A 5,495-nucleotide genomic window follows, 5' to 3' on the forward strand; every position below is an offset into this window, starting at 1 on the left:
GCGAGGCCCTGCTATATCTAGTTACAGCTCAAAATGCCGGGTCACAAGGGGACTATAACAATACATGGAAGTCGAAAGATCGCTTTGGACTGTGAGGAAGGTGATGCGGCTTACGCAGAGTCGGTTTGTGCTATAGAGGAGCTGATGTTTTATAAGGACAATGTTGATCCGGCTGACATGACTCCTTTAAAGAAGCCCACCACTGAGCATGACCCGACCCTAAAGTTCAAACTGGCTGATGAGACTAAACTTGTTGACTTTGTTCCTGGCGATTCATCCAAATAGTTTAACATCAGCACCAATCTGGATCCGAAATAGGAAAGCACGCTCATCGAGTTCATCCATGAGAACCGGGACATTTTTGCATGGAAGCCTTCTGACATGCCAGGTGTACCGAGGGAACTCGCTGAGCACACTCTCAATATTGATCCCAAGTTTAAACCGGTCAAGCAATTTCTTCGGCGGTTTAACGAGGAAAGACGCAAGGCGATTGGTGAAGAGGTAGCCCAGCTATTGGCTGCTGGGTTTATCATTGAAGTGTTTCACCCTGAGTGGTTGGCTAATCCGGTGCTCGTTCTTAAGAAAAATGTCACTTGGCGTATGTATGTGGACTACACAGATTTGAACAAGGCTTGTCCGGCAGATCCCTTTGCTCTCCCACGTTTTGATCATATTATTGATGCGACGGCGGGTTGTGAGCGCCTGAGTTTCTTGGATGCTTATTCAGGTTATCATCAGGTTAAAATGGCAGTTAAGGACCAGGAGAAGACAACCTTCATCACTCCCTTTGGAGCCTTCTGCTATGTTTCTATGCCCTTCGGGCTCAAGAGTGCCCAGGAAACTTATCAGCGTTGTGTGCAAAATTGTCTTCACACGCAGATTGGGCGTAATGTTCATGCCTATGTGGATGATATTCTGGTAAAATCCCGGAAGAAGGAAACCTTGATAGATGACCTCAAGGAAACATTTGACAATCTTCGGGTTTACAAAATGATGCTTAATTCGGACAATTGTGTTTTTGGTGTTCCGGCAGGCAAGCTCTTAGGCTTTCTGGTGTCCAACAGAGGCATTGAGGCTAATCCGGAAAAAATCAAAGCGATTACATCTTTGGCTAAACCGAAGTGTATCAATGATGTTCAGCGTTTGGCGGGTCGAATTGCCGCCCTCAGCCGGTTTATCAGCCGTTTGGGAGAGAAGGCGATTCCTTTGTATCAGATGTTGAAAAAGAGAGACAATTTCGTCTGGAGTGACGCAGCTGATGCGGCGTTTGAGGACTTAAAGCGGAAGTTGGTTGAACCGCCGGTTCTTGCTGCTCCAGTTGACACAGAGCCCTTACTATTGTACATGGCGGCTAATGTCCGTGCTGTCAGCGTGGTAATTGTGGTGGAGCGCAAGGAGGCTGGTAAGGAATATCCAGTTCAACGGCCGGTTTACTATATCAGTGAAGTACTTATTGAGTCCAAGCAACGATATCCGCATTGGCAGAAGCTGGTTTATGGGGTTTTTATGGCAAGTCGGAAGCTCAAACAGTACTTTTAAGGCCATCCCATTACAGTGGTCAGTTCAGCTCCTTTGGGCGATATAATTCAGAACCAGGAGGCGACTGGCTGGGCAATTGAGCTTGGCCCGCATGGATTGAAGTATATGCCTCGGACATCAATCAAGTCACAGGCACTTGTTGACTTCATCAATGATTGAACCGAGTTACAAGCACCAGAGCACAAACCGGATAATACATACTGGACCATTCACGTTGATGGATCCAGGCAATTGGAGGGCTCGGGGGTCGGAGTTGTTCTTACTTCCCCTCGAGGTGATAAAATTTGTTATGTTCTTCGCTTAATGTTTCCTTGTACTAACAATGCAGCTGAGTACGAGGCCTTACTCCATGGTCTCCGAGTGGCTAAGGAGATGAACTTAAGCCGGGTTCGCTGTTTTGGCGACTCTGATCTAGTGGCCCAGCAAGTTTCTGGTACTTGGGATTCTAAGGATCCGCTAATGGCGGCTTACAGATGCGAGGTGGATATTGTGGCATGTCATTTTAAGGGTTATCATGTGGACCACATTGACCGGCGCAAAAACGAGGCAGCAGATGCTTTAAGCCGACTGGGATTTTAGCGTAAACCGGTACCACCCAATACCTTTTTAGATATCTTGAATAACCCGTGTGTTAAGTTGCCTACAGAGGAGGATTTAGCTGTTCCTGATCCGGAGGCCCAGTTGGTGGCCGCTTTACATACTACTCCGGATTGGACGGTTCCATATTTGGCATATTTGAACCGGGGCGAGTTACCAGATGATGAGGTCTTCGCCAGACAGATAATACAGCGGTCCAAGTCCATGGTTATTCGCAATGGCGAGTTACACCGTTGCAGTGTTTCAGGTGTTTCCCAACGTTGTATATCTCCTGAAGAAGGACAAGAGATTCTACGTGAAATCCATGAAGGGGATTTTGGTCACCATGCCGGTTCAAAATCCCTAGTGGCTAAAGCTTTCCGTCATGGGTTCTATTGGTTGATAGCTCATGCTGATGCGGAGGATCTCATAAAGCGGTGTGATGCTTGTCAGAAATTTTCACGTCGAGCTCACGTTCCGGCTCAGGAGCTACAGATGATTCCTATCACTTCGTCGTTTGCCACTTAGGGGCTTGATATGGTGGGACCTTTTAAGCACTCCCTGGATAAGAAGACCCACCTATTGGTGGCGGTTGACAAGTTCACTAAATGGGTTGAAGCGGAGCCTGTCAGCAAGTGTGATGCAGCCACGGCGGTTCAATTTCTCAAAAAGATCATTTTCCGTTTTGGGTTTCCACACAGCATCATCACAGATAATGGCACAAACCTTTCTAAAGGTGAGATGGAGGAGTTCTGCCAACGAGAGCACATCCGGCTTGATATAGCATCTGTGGCTCATCCTCAGTCTAATGGTCAAGCTGAAAGGGCGAATCAAGAGATCTTGAAGGGTATTAAGCCCAGGCTTATGGTTCCCTTGAAGCGGACGCCGGGTTGTTGGGTGGAAGAGTTACCATCTGTGTTATCGAGTATAAACACCACCCCAAACCGATCCACGGGTTATACACCTTTCTTCATGGTTTACGGGGCTGAGGCTGTCCTCCCAAGTGATATTCGTCATGATTCGCCCCGGGTTGCCAATTATGTTGAAGCGGACAGTGAGCAAGCGCGTCAAGAAGTGTTGGACCTGTTAGATGAGAAACGGGACATGGCTTTGGCTCGATCGGTGGTTTATCAACAAGACCTGCGGCGTTATCACAGCCGCCGGGTTAAAACACGAACCTTTCAAGAAGGCGACTTAGTGCTTCGGCTCATCCAGGATCAGACCGATATGCACAAGCTATACCCACCTTGGGAAGGACCCTTTGTGGTCAGCAAAAATCTGCACAATGGATCTTACTACCTCATTGACGTTCGAGAAGACTCACGCAGTAGTGAGGAGGAGACCCGGCGGCCATGGAACATAGCTCTCCTTCGGCCTTACTACACCTGAGCCATAGGCTTTCCTTATGTACATAGTATGACAATGTATATATTATGATCAATATAATAAACCGGCATCCTTGCTAAAAGCAGGGCCTCTGCGGTTCTTCCAAAAATTTCTTGGTTACAAGGGGGCTTCTGCTCTCAAAGCGATGACTCACCTTATCCATTAAATCGGCTATCATGTCACAACATAGCTTGGGAGCTTCACACCCAAGGGGCCAAAGAGAGTCTGGATGTTATGCACAGCTCAAACATAGGCACCCATTGAGCACAGCTCACAAAGTTACTTGGGGGATCTTTTATGCAAAAGCCACAAAGAGCTTGAAGGGACCCTTGTAATTGGGTATTGACCCACGGCTTGGAAGCCTGGTGTATTCACCTAAAGCCCCGGGTTAACCTGCCTTCATCAAGTAATCCACTCCTATCTAGGTAATCCTGGCACGACACGCCGAACGATTGACAAGTCAATCTTATATAGACCCTGAACTTGTCAAAGTTAAAACGACAATTGGTTAGTTGGAGGCCCATCTTAAAAGGCTTTGCAAAATGGTTTAACTCAGTGGCCTGGCAGCCCATGAAAAGCCTCGAATTTGGGCCTGGCAGCCCTTGAAAAGCCTTGACTACATGATTTCTTATTTCCTTTTTTGCTAAGTTTTCATCTTTTTGAATTTATCTCAAACCGGTGTTCTTTGACCCGGTGTGGCTTTTCGGTCATGATGTTAACCCGGTGTTTGTTAACCTGGCTTGGCTTTCAGCTATAAATTGTCAGACCATCTCATCAGAACGGTGTTCGTTAACCCGGCATGGCTTTGACTATACGTCACCAGTATGATCAACTTGTGTTCATTATAACCCGGCATGACTTATTCATCCTATCATTATAGGGTAAGGGCCTTAATAAGCTCAAGAATTTGGGTTTCCACCCTTATTAAGTGATTCCACATCACAGGTATGAGTTATTTCATATTTATTCCGCTTTGGTTATTAACCAGGCTTTATCTTGGGCATTATGACCCGTCCAGCGATAAACCGCCCGGACAGATCTTTTTATGCAGACATAGGGATTGCATGACATTATAACAATATATACGTCCGCACTGAAATTATTACGGCGGATCAAGCAAAGTATATCGCAGTGCACGATGGCAGCAGATCAAAGTATTTTAACTAGCCTATTACAAGGCGCTTCAAGGCCCAAAATATGGACTTGTTTCTTTCCACAGATCAAAGTTCATGACACATCAATCAGATTGCTGGATCAGGATTCATCACCATGTTGACGTGATGTTGATGGATCATATGGCGTCGGTTCAGCCTCCTCTTCTTCATCCAGTAGCTGGAAGTCAGTGGTGGTCCAGTCAATCTGGGTTAAAGCCTGAAAGACAGTCTCTTCACTTATAAGTTCAGCCGGGTCAACATCAGGGGCGTAAGTGTGCTTATGGATTGGCAGAATAAGATTTTGCACTTCCGGTATGACAGTGTCAACCCGTTTGTTGTTGGCATCATAGAAGGACTGGTGAACCTTCAAGTTAGCTTCTTATGCCAGTTGACTCGCCAGAGGACGCACACAGCTTTGAGGGCTTCGTTGTCAAACTCTGCCCCGTTCTCTTGTTCACTGGGGAAGCCCTTAGCAATATCCACCGGATCAAGGTCTGCTATCCATGCTTTAGCTCGGGTAAGTGCCAACAAAGCGCCGGCCCTGGCAGCAGATCGATTCATCTCTTCTATCTGTGCCGGTGTTACGAATAACTTTGCTAGAGTATCCTTGATCAAAGTGGGGGCCAGATTGTTGTATGAAGCTGCATAGATAACCCGTTGAGCACCGATATATAGTTGTTCAATCAGAGTGTACGCTGCCTTCAGCTTCATCCGCATATCAGATCCCAGATGAGCAATGCGGCCACCTACAACGGTTTAAGAATTTCATGTTAAATCGGAAAATTACAAACATAGTCATTCAAAGAAGTCTTGGCAAAACTACTTACCAAATCCTGCTGA

The sequence above is a fragment of the Triticum dicoccoides genome, chromosome 1B (assembly GCF_002162155.2).
Source record: "Triticum dicoccoides isolate Atlit2015 ecotype Zavitan chromosome 1B, WEW_v2.0, whole genome shotgun sequence".
NCBI lineage: Eukaryota > Viridiplantae > Streptophyta > Magnoliopsida > Poales > Poaceae > Triticum > Triticum dicoccoides.